This window comes from Sebastes fasciatus, chromosome 7, assembly GCF_043250625.1.
Source record: "Sebastes fasciatus isolate fSebFas1 chromosome 7, fSebFas1.pri, whole genome shotgun sequence".
NCBI lineage: Eukaryota > Metazoa > Chordata > Actinopteri > Perciformes > Sebastidae > Sebastes > Sebastes fasciatus.
Window position 1 is genome coordinate 16,854,341 of NC_133801.1, and position 12,760 is coordinate 16,867,100.

Sequence of the window (12,760 nt, forward strand, 5' to 3'; positions counted from 1 at the left end):
TGCTTGTTTTATATGTTTTATATCATTGTAAATTAAAAATATTTGGGTATTGGACTGTTGGACATCACCAGCAATTTGAAAATGTCACCTGGGGCTTCTGGGAAATGGCAAAGGGCATTTTTCATGATATTTTAGAGACCAAACAATTATTAGATTAGATACGAAAAATGCAGGTGACTGAAAATGATATAATATAGTTTATCATGTCAGTCTTTCAAACAAAACGGCATAATAGGTCCTTTGTCACTGCCTGTCAGAACAATCCATGTGAACCAGGTACAACCAGTGGACCTGGTCTGAAAAGTGAAGTCAATGCTGAAGTGTCTTAAACTTGCATTCTTTCTAATAGCCAGCAGGGGGCGACTCCTCTGGTTGCAAAAAGAAGTCAGATTGTATATAAGTCTATGAGAAAATGAGCCTACTTCTCACTTGATTTATTACCTCAGTAAACATTGTAAACATGAGTTTATGGTCTCAATCACTAGTTTCAAGTCTTCTTCAATACAACATGATGTTCATTTAGTAAATTATGGTCCCATTTAGATAAATAGACCATAAAACAGGGGATGTTTTAGGGCGTGGCTACCTTGTGATTGACAGGTCGCTACCTGCAACTGGGAGTTGTCTGTGTTTTGGTCTTAGACTTTTAACCCTTTCAAACGGTGTTTTCAGTTCATGAAAGTTAATTATAACCTTTTTGGTCTCCTAAAAATGTCTTAATGTCAGCGTTGGGTTGTCCTTAGCCCCACCCTCACCCCTTTTACTTCTGGTTGCAAAAAAACAAGATGGCGATGGCCAAAATGCCAAACTCAAGGCTTCAAAATGTCATTCTACAAACCAGTTACGTCACGGTAACTATGTCCACTTCTTATATACAGTCTGGATACAACAGATACTTAAATCATAATCAATCAACAATCATAGTCATAGTTAACAAAACTACTTAGTTGAGGCTAGGAATCATCATGGTTAGAAGAAAACAACACTGACTTTGGTAGGAAAAAGATACAAACACTGGTCTTCCATGTCATTGTCACATGTGTGACCTGGCCTACTCCTTAAGAGGCTGTGAGGTGGTATAATAATTACTTCTGCCTTTGTTTCCTGGAAACAACAGACAGAAGAGTCCACAAGAGACCTTGAGAGGTCCTTGTGAGGTAAACATAAAAAATAAATTACCAATGCTGTTATTTTTCTGCTGAGGGCAGTTATCTTCTATAGACTTCTTTAGTTGCATCCTTATATGTCATAGAGGAAACTATTCCAATGTATTTTAATGCAAATAAAACAAAACTTTACCATGGTAATTCCTTCTATTTATAGCTGATGTTTTCTGATTCACTAATTTTCGCATGTCATTTAGTATATTCATTGTGTATTTGTTGCTGCTTTGAGGTGACATTTCAATACTGAACGTGTTGACATTGCCGTTGCAACATGCTGTGTTTCTTAACAACAAAGTGTCTGTTAAGTTGAGAGGGAGAGATAGAGAAGACAATGAGAGGGCACAAGAGATAAAGACAGAGAGGAGGAGAGAAAATGTAAGAAGGGAAGGGAGGGAGGGAGATAAAGAGAGACGGAAGACCCTCCAGCCGATTCAGCACCACGGACAGAGCTGCAGCGGGACTCAGCAGCACAAGGCCGGAACAAGCTTTATCCTCAGAGAGAAAAGCCAAAAGCTCCTCTCAACATGCTCTGATCTCTCTCACTCTAACTCTCTTGCTCTCTTACATACACACACACACACACTCTCGTCATCGCCTCCCCCCTGCCTGCCGCCCTCCCAAAACACTCCACAGTTTGTTTCTTATCATTTCTCTGCGTGGCTGCTCTCTTTGTGGATCGACATCACAAAATAGTTGACAATAAGTCGAGCATGTGTGTGTGTGTGTTTGTGTGTGTGTGTGTGTGGGTGTCTGTCACTCAGCCTGGTAAGCTGGGGGTTTTTTTTGTCTCTAAAGTCACCAAATTTAGAGAGGAGGCATGAGTAGAGGAAGAGTTGAAAAGGACACAATGCACTAAACCGCTTGAGTGATTTCTAACCAGGACAAGTGTGTTTGGTCCTGGGAGAGAGGAGTGCAAGGAATGAACAGAGAGGAGAGGAAAGAAGAAAAAAAATTAATTGTAGGAATTGAGATAAACAGAGAAAAGAGGGGTACAAAGAACATGACACACAAAAAGACAGAAATAGGGACAATACCTTACTTCTGCAAGGGATTTTGTCTTGAAAACTGAGCATACAAATTAACAGAAATATCATCAGTCAATACATATGATTTAGCCAGTACAATCAAATCACAATACACTATATAATTTCAAGTAACAAACCTATGATTCATGTGGAATTGCCATGTTTGACAAACTTGAGTCACACAGGCATTCCTGGCTGTGCACTGCCAGCCCGTTCTCATTCCCAGGGCGCCAAATACCGACGCTTTGTCACAACCGTCGGCGTTTGATTCCGACACAGAAGGCACCCTTTAGAATTGGCACACTGGGCTTTCCATTTCACTATAATATAAACCCATCCACGTCAGTATTAAATGCTCAGGGAAAGTGCTGTGATGACGTAGTTTAAAGAGCAAAAGAGACACACAGGGCGGGTGGGAGGGGAGGTTGATCAGCCCAACAACACAGGGCTTTCATTCAGGAGACCACTGTTTGTGTCTCGTGCGTCACTTTACAATCAACCGTTCGTTCAGGTCCTGTGTTCACAACATTCAGTGTCATCTTCACTCAACAAACTTAGTAGTTTTAAGCCCAACCATGTTGTTTTTTCCTAAACCTAACTAAGTGGTTTAATTGCCTAAACCCAAGCAAGTGTTTTTGTTTAATTCACAACATTAAGCATGTGTTTACTGTGACCGAAAAGGGACGCCGAGGGGTCTGACAAAGCACCAGTATGTGATGAGTGAATGAAGTCGAGTGAATGAAGTTGCTTTCCCTCTGCGTGTGTTGTAATCTGAGTTTCTCTTTGCTTTGTTAACATAGCCAATTTAGTGCATGCAAGTCTTTCTGCTAGTTCACGGCTGCCGCTCTGCACTGCTTGCCGTTGTTTGCACCGTTAACTGCGAGTCGCCAGCTCAGCCGTCACCATGTTGAGAGCCGTGTGGAGGCAAGAGATATGCTCTGTATTCCATTTAGAGAACCTTAAATGATACCAAAAGTTGTATTTGAGGAGGTGTGCACTGCCAGGTCTCTGGAGGTTTCTACTCTTGCTTCACTTCACTTCCAAAAATTACCTCATGGCTTTTGGCCGTTTTGGTTGCACAGCTGTTATTAGTGTCTTGGAGGAGTGCCATGTCCCTGTTATTGTCATATAACAACAGTTGATGTGAGGATTAACAATTGTTTTGCATGTCTCTTTCTGATATTCATATTATATATATAATCTTAGTGCCTGTGTGCATGTCTGCTAGTCACACACACACACATTTCCTTTCAAGTGACAATCACACGTCAACACCCTGTCCACTCCTCACAGCCTGTCTGCCCTTGTCAGTTCAACATTGGCCAACCAGCCAATAAACCAATCAATCAATCAGCTGATCACAAGATCAGTGCATCAGGCTGACAGACAATCCATTGGCCAATTGAGTCATTGATCGGTATTGATTAGTTAATGCCCCAGGTAAGTGTTTCATTTAGAAGCCAACAAGCCTGTTTCACAGAGAGGATTAGGGGTGACTATTGGAACAGAGGCTGGTTCATCGACTTTACCGGTGAAGTACACACTTATCTTTATTATATTCTATAGAGATATATTAAGCTTATTCATGTCACAACACACTCCTGTTTAGAAATGCAGAATAGAGTTGAAACAGAGGTGACTCTTGTTAATACAGACAAATCAACCAGTAGGTCTAGAATAGACGAAGCTTCAGCACAATGCATTTCTCTGCACAAAAGGTCAAAATCTCAAATTAGTGTCCTTGAAACAGTTTATTTTATGGAAAGTAATGTTAAGATAGACCACCGCTATCAATCAGTCAGCCTTGGCAACACTCACACCTCATCTTGGGGAGATATCTGTCTTAATAGAATTCAGTTTTTCTATCTTTCTTTTGTGATGAAATAGAATTTGAACCAGCACGATCAAAACAAATATCATTTCACTTCAATCTGATCCTAAGACTGTTTCACTGGCACCGTCTATTTTGAAACAGTGCTGATGGATGGTACAATCTGATTGTTTTCTTTTTGCCAGCTCCTCACCGCATCGACAGCTTGTCCGAACACAATTCTTTGTGTCCCATATCAGTGAAATAGAGAACACAGGCAGCTAACCAATGGCTTAGACAAGATCCATCAGCTTCCACATTTGAAGCACCATGCTGCTTTAAGAAGAAATAAAAATACATCGGATTGACTCACCACTTCACCCAGCGCTGTCTCTCCAGCGGTGTCACACAACTAAATTAAGGTGAGACTAAATTGGAAGAAAGCTCTGGCCAAAAGAGACCACTCAAAGGTGAACCACCACACTTCTGTAAATTAAGGAATGATATTTGGTCTGACATGGTTTCAGGGAGGTTTGAGCTTCATGAGCTCAGTGGTATCCTGAGTCATTTAGGAGAGACGCTGTTGCTTCAATAGGTCTTACTGTTTTGTTTTATATATGTAATAATGTGTTGGGTAGTAATGCAATAGAGCAATGTTCCTAGTTTTTTATGATAACAAGTAGTATTTGAAATTCAGTAATTACATGATAGTTACTAATCCCCGTACTGCTCTATTACTTTGACATTTCAACCCGATATCACACCAAAGTGTGTAACAGACCCACCTGTCCACCAGAGGACAGCATGTCAGTGTCATGTTTTGCCTCGCCGAGGCGTGAATATTATATATGTGTATGTAGGTGCGGTACCAGGGGCCAACAAAACCACTCACTTAGGTTTAGGCAACAAAACCACTTAGTTGGGTTCAGGAAAACCGTCATTGTTAGGCTTAAAATAGGTACATAAACTTAGTAATATACGTACGGAATAAACGTAACATAAGTACAGAAAACATGTCACACACGTCACTAACGTAACTTACAAAACAAAACACCGGTCTGGAACAGCGGCCTCCTGTTTGAAAGTCCTGTGTTTGTGGGAGGGGTTTTGTTCAGTCGAAGGGTGTGTGATCCTTACCTTGCACGGCAGCTGGATTTTTGCGATGTCACACATACTACACTAAAATCCATCTTGTCAGGCTTCAAGTAATGCGTTTCTGTCTGGCAAGCCAATGCACGGACCAATCAGCATCTTGTGAGGAGCTACAGGCAGCTACTGGCGTGTCTTAGGTGTTTGACGACACAAAGAGGCGACTGTTTGTTTTGAACAACAATGGCAGCTTCTGAAGAGGTTAGCGTAGATGCTGCAATAGCATCAGTCATATCAGAACTGTAGAGTATTTCTTTATTGAAAGAAGAGAAAAGAACGGCACTGACGGATTTTCTCAATGGAAAAGATGTTTTCGCTTTTCTCCTGACTGGCTTTGGCAAGAGTTTGATTGACGGATGGTTCATTCAGTCGCCTGCCAAGTATTTCTTCTGAAAGTGCCCGCCCTTTTCCAAACAGTTTCCAATGTCGGCTTCTCAGATGGTTCTGTGTAACAAACATCTGGCGGGTCAGGTTACTTTGAGGACCAGACTTCTGGAGCGCCAAGCTAGGTGCTTAGCTAACTATTGATGGCCAGTAAATATCTTCAAACCATAGGCTTGCTGCTTGTTAAACCAAATGTCTCATTTTTTATTACGTGTATAATACAGAGAATGTGACGTGATGAGGCAACTTTGGAGTTGTTTGGATGGCACCTTTGACCATGCTGGGTTGAGGAAAGGAGAAAAGTAATGACTCATGTATTGTAACTAATTACTTCTGCTGTTTAGCAAATTAGCCATTTGATGTAATTGCTCATAAATTAGTCAATTATTATGTTTTTCCAGTAGCAAGGGAAGTTTTTAAGAAATTTCTGATGGAACAACAAAATGAATCAAGCTCCCAGGGTACCTGTTTATTTCCATGAGAGAATCAGAGTGTGGGAAAGAGACACAGAGGTGTTATAGGATCGTCCTTCAGAGTAGCAAGGTTACAGTTTAATGGAGCCAACACGCATGCCTCTCCTGACACATCCACCCCACCATGGCCATCTATTAGTGGGGGGGACGGACGGAGAGAGAGAGAGAAGGAGAGAGCGAGACAGAGCAACATGAGAGAAAGACTGGCTCTCTATCATCACACTGATGCAGAGAGGGAGATGGAGGGGGAGTGCAGCGACAGAGAAAGTGGTAGAGACCCTGACACCGCCACATCACGGTCATCCATTACTCCTGAAAGTAGAGACAGGGATGGAGCAGAGACAGAGAGTGAGGTTTATATAACATAGTGAAGTGTACAGTAATAGTAATAATGTAGAACATTCTGATCTTGTACACTTAACTGGTCTTAAGTAACGCTGAATTTGAGAAAGAGGAGGAGAGAGATGTGTGTGGGAGGAGGGGTGGGACTTGGATGTAGAGATAGACTGATGGAGATCAGTAGATGGAGGACAGGAGAGTTGGAGAGAGGAGATAGAGTTGGCAAATGTCTATCTCCCGGGGGCTCAGACTGGGAAAGAGTGATGGGAAGAAGATAAGGAGGAGAGGAAAAGTCAATACAGAGAGTATGACTGAGTGACAGGTGGAGAAAGACCATCAGAGAGAGGAGGAGAGAGACTCACTACCTTTTTTTTCATTCTGTATTCTGCACTATAGAGGTTGTTAAGGTCAGTGCACTCTCAATCCAGTGCAGGTTGCTGAGTACACGTTATTGTATCTGAGAAAGAAAAGGTTATTAAGCTCAGGTTATCTGTATTCAGTATCAGTGAGTGAGTAGTCTATTCTCAGTTCAGGTTATTTTTTCTGAGAGTGAAGTAAAGTAATCTTGTATGCATCTTGCATTGCATTTTTGTGAATAGAGATTCAGGAAAAGGTATTTTTTTATTCATATAACTTAATAAATTGTCTTTACCAGTGTCTACAGGTAAAAACAGTGTAGAATTTTAAATTGACCAATTTTTAACCTATTTGAAATTTCTTTGGAATTACTGCCAAATTACCCAAATATTTACCTCAAAGTTTATTGAAAATTACTTTATTATAAACATTATTTAATAATTATATTCAACTATTTCCCAATAGGGAAATAGCCTATGGGCCTTATTTTAACGATTATATGCTATTTTAGCATCTAATTATTAAATGATGTTTATAATAAAGTAATTTTCGATAAATGTTGTAGTAAATATTGGGGTAATTTGGCACTAATTCCAAAGAAATTTCAAATAGGTTACTTGCTAATTATCACCGTAATACCATGAAATTTGCTGACCTGTAAAATTAAGTGTTTCCGGTATTTTTACCAAGACAGAATCCTGCGTAAATCTGTGACTGGCGTAGAGTAAACATGACCAAGAGCATGATCTAACCCTGTATCATATTCACACAGTAGGTACTTTGAAATGTAATAAAACAGTATGATACCAAATAATGTGGAGAGATAAGACTCCAGTTAAACACGAAAAAAAGGGTAAATGTGCCACAGTGTCTTCAAAAACACATTTGGTTTACTTTTAATTAAAGTTTGACATTTTACCCCGAGCTTTGATTCAAAGTGCAGTTAAACATGGGGTATGAATAGTACATCACAACATATATGTCTTTTGTTTACTTTGACTTTTTATCATTCTTACTATTTGTTTGCTGTGTTAGGGAGGGAATTAGATATGCAAAACACATGTACAGCCGCTGCAGATAGAACGTTTCTTGAGATTCTACCTTGTGTATTGGTGTCAAATACTCAGCCAGATAACCTGTGAGTATATGTGTGTGTGTGTGTGTGTGTGTGTGTGTGTGTGTGTGTGTGTGTGTGTGCAGGTAATAGGTATATGATATATTTGAAATGTGATAGACAGCGTGCATCAGGTGAAGCTGTCAAAGCACTCTGTCTGATAAGTCTGATAACAAGGTGCGTATAAAGATGCTATTTCCAGTGTTTGTGTCAAGATTAAATATTCAGCTAGAAAACAAACTGTATGTGAGTGTGTTTCAGATAAGAAAATATTCAACATGGACACCAGCAAACACCAGACAGAGAAATAGGCAGCAATAAAACTGGGTCCGCATGCATGAAATGGAAACCTTGTGTTCACAACACAACTAATGATGTGAATAGTAAGTTTAAGGAAGTGAGAGGGAAATACCAATTTTCACTTGAAGCAAGTTATTCTTGTCAAGATGTAGCAATAAAATATTGCTGCCTGAGTAGAATATGTGAAGATCAACTGTAATTTATAATTAATCCAGTAATTTATCTCTATAATGCCACACAGACTACTACATCCTAAATGCAAAGCAATTTGGCTTAAAGGTGCAGTGTGTAGGACCTGGCGCCATCTAGCGGTGAGGTTGCAGACTGCAACCACATGAAACTTCTCCCGTGTGCCTAGTGTGTCGGAGAACTACGGTGGCCAAAGTGAACACCTAGAGTTTGTGTTACATGGGAAGTGAGTGGTGAATCAAGAGAGAGAGAGAGTGGAGGTGAATGTGTGTGAGCAAACAAGTGAGCTAGTGGAACAGAAGACAGAGTTAGTTTAGCTCTGAGAAATAATAATGAATTATGATAAATATATAATTATAGATCCCCTCTTCCTTTAATAAAATACTGTCTTTTTGAAGATTTTGAGATGATGGAAATGAGCAATACTTCTAATAATTAGGATCAAACATAATTAAAAAAAAACTTCTCATTCCCAATCCTGTCATGTTTAGCCACAGACACTGAAAAAAGAAAACTTGTGTTTTTTCCGAACAGTGTCTGGTTCCTTTCTTAAATGATCCCATGTGAGTGTGTTTGCGCGTCTGCCCGCTCACCCATGTGTGTGCCCGTAAAAGCCTTGATTCAATCAGTCTCGTTAATTAGTAGCAGATGTGTTGCTTCCCAAATTAGAAAGTGATGAGTCAGTGAAAGCGAACCAGCGCACTGCTGTCCTCCTCACATCCATTAGGAGGACAAAAAAAAGGGAAAAGAAATCCTTTCAGTTATTAAAACATGCCTGGACTAAAGTGCTTGAGTGCACTTTTCGACATTCTTTACTTTAAAAAAATACATATAAAGAAAGTATGGTTTTGGTATTGTATGTTGAGAATGGTATGTAGGAGGGTGACACATTATCAGAGACAGTAATAATGAAATGAAATCTATTGTAGTGGAGCCTTAAAACTTATAAAGATAAATCAACATGCCTCTAACAAATTGTAAAGGCCAAATAGTTTTTTTCAGTAATGGAGGTCAAGCCAGCAGCTATCACTCAAAGTGCTGGCGTTCATTAAATTGCACTACATGTATTTAGAACTACTTACCGTGCAGGACTCAAAGCAAAGATGTGGAACAAACAAGTCTAATAATTAGTATAACAATACAATCTTTGTAATCCTTATAGAGAGCTGGAACTGGGCTTTTCAACAGCTAAGATGACACAGTCGGACATAGGCGAGGGAAGTTTATTTATATGGTATAGTATTACAGCAGCAAGCGCTTTACATAAAACATAAAGCATCAGGACGAAGTGCAAAAAAAAACGCATTATAAACAGACTTTTAAATACAATTCAAAACAGTCATGAAAAATCCAACATAATAGAAATCAAAAATAGAATAAGACAGGTATAAAATACATGAATAGAAGTTACAGTGCAGTGTAAGGAATGATTTAATAAAAGGCAGCAGCAAACAGAAATACTTCAGTCTTTATTTAAAAGATGTGACAGTTGCAGCTATTACCTTACTCGAAAAAAATTCTATTATTCAACCTTCTCAACACTTTGCCACTGACTGTATTACCGACTCTGCGAACGGTTCGCCGAGTTCACTGAGTTGCTGTTAAACAGTTTCCAGGACTCTCAAATGGTTATGGCGTGGATCCAAACTGCTCATCAAAGAATTTTATAGTTGCGATCACTGAAGCATGCGTGAACTGAGCACTGCGGCAACGCCACCGTCCTCAAGTCTCTGGTATAGAGAACGGCATGGGACAGCACAGCGCAGCGAAAGTACGGAGCAGCACTATACATGGAAAATCTCATTTCAGCTCAGCTTGATATGGTACTGTACAGCACAGCATGAAAGACCATAGCACAGTAAAGCACAGCGAGGCACAGCATAGGATATAGGCTTGCTTGACTTTAGATTAAGTCAGGAAAAGAAAAATGGAGCGATCAAGCACAGATAAATGGTCCACTCTGCTCTTGCTTGAAATGGCATTATACAGCTTGGCACGGCATAGCGTTGCATAGCAGATTAGCATAGCACAGACAAATGAAAAATGGAGTTTAGATGTACGCCTGCAGGTGTAAATGTGAGTCTTGTATGTGAGTTAGCCCTATTATGACAGACTGTAGATATACCCTGCAACTCACCCAGTTCATGCTCCCAACTACCCTGGACAAGATGAGCAGAAAATGTATGGAGGCAGTATGAATTATTAACATCCATTTTAAAAGTCATTGTCGAGGCCAATATGCAGTAAAAACAGACTAAGAGTCTACAGCCACTCTAACTGCTCTGTGAGGCTGCACTGCTTTGAGCTTAATGCTCCTTCAGCATGCTAACAATGCTCACAAGCTGATGTTTAGCAGGTATGTTTACCATCTCGGTGCAGCATGTTAAGATTTGCCCAATAACACTAAATTTAAAGTACAGCACTATATGGAAAATTAAGGGATGAACAGAAATTATTACAATTCATCTTGAGAGTAATGAAGATGCGTAACAAATTTCATGACAATCCATCCAATATTTGTTGAGATATTTTACTGACAGTGAAAATGGCAACCTCATGGTGGCACTAGAAGACCAGAGTTATTAGTATTCAACGTCTGGGAACAGTGTGGGCATCCTCTGGGTCTGAGAAGTGAAACCAATGTAAGTGCCTTAAACTTGCATTCTTTCTAATAGCCAGCAGGGGGCCTCTGGTTTCAAAAAGAAGTCTGATTGTATAGAAGTCTATGAGAAAATGACCCTACTTCTCACTTGATTTATTACCTCAGTTTACCTTGTGATTGACAGGTCGCTACCACGACGTTGTCCCGTCTGGGAGATGTCAGCGTTTTCGCCGTGGAACTTTAACCCTTTTACAGTGGGTTTTCAGTTCGTGAAAGTTAATTTGAACATTTTGTTCGCTTAAAAATGTCTTATTCGGCATTCGGTTGTACTTAGCTCCACCCTTTGGTGTCACTTCTGGTTGCAAAAAAACAAGATAGTGAGGGCCAAATACCAAGATGGCGACAGCCGAACTGCCGAACCCAATGCTTCAAAACGGCAGTCCACAAAACCAATGGATGACGTCACGATGACTACATACACTTTTTATATACAGTCTACTGTAAGTCTGGGGACCGTAAATTTTGTGCCAAACCGTCAGGTAAATGTTGAGATATTTCAATGGAAACTTTGATTTGCTGGTGGCATTATAGGAAAAGTCAGGGGATAGCCAAAGTCCTCTAGGATTCATTCTCTGATGTCCATGAATGTCTGTACAAAATGTCATGGCAGTCCATATTGTTGAGATATTTACACAGTAACTTTAAAGTAGATTGTGTAGGTGTTTCTTCTCATTATCCTTTCACTCATACTGTAGATGTGTGAGCTAGTTTCCAATAAAGATTGAAAACAAAACAGGAGTGTGTGCGTGTGAGAAAGAGAGAGAGATGTGCAACAACAGGTGATACACTGGACTTGAACTCACAACGTGACACGTTTGTGAGATGCCCCTGCTGCTCCAGAAAGCCCTCAGCCCTGCTGTGCTCTGCTCTGTTCCGTGCTGAGGCATTCTGTTTCATGCCAAGCAGGCTAACTACACTGTTATGCTTCGCTGGTTCAGAGCGTCAACTGCATCTGCTTCACTGCCCTGTCTGCTTGTGCGTGTAGGTATGTGTGTGTGTATGAGAGAGAGAGAGAGAGAGAGAGAGAGAGAGAGAGAGAGAGAGAGAGAGAGAGAGAGAGAGAGAGAGAGAGAGAGAGAGAGAGAGAGAGAGAGAGAGAAAATAAGTGACTGACAGAGTCCGAAAGATAGCTGAGAGGTGAGCAGGAGAAAAATGGAAACAATAAAGAAAGAAAAGGAAAGTGGAGAAGCATATAGTTAAGGAGGAAAACAAAATGTTTATGAATAAATGAGAAATATAAAAAGCAGATGGAGAGAGAAGTTAGAGAACAGTTCACTGCTCAGAGCATCCACTCCAATCTGCTGCGTCTTTTGTTGCTTGATGAAACTGTAACTCTGTGTTTTGGAGAGATGAGACTGGGGACAATTTCCATATTTCACATCTCTGTCATCTGACTGTCAACCATCTGTTGCTGTTTAAATTTGAAAACACTGATTTTTCCAGGGAATTTTTCAAAATAAACATAAATTCCGTCCCTCTCTACTTTCCCCTCTGGCTCTTTTTGCTCTCACACGCTGTCTTCTGATCCACTGATTCTCCCGTGTCTCCTGTCTCTCGCATGAGCTCCATGACAGGCTTATTCCTGGGGGGGTTCGCTCCTTCTCTTGACCAGCACAGACCAGAGTCTTATGGGTAACTGGAAATCTCATAGCCATACATTGGAGAGGAAATGAATCCCCTACTAACAATCATAATTACTTTGAAATTAAAAAAACAAAAACATAAAAAATTATCAGATTTATAGGAACAGATGACTGTACGAACATAGAATAATAAGAAGAAAGGCCCTCCA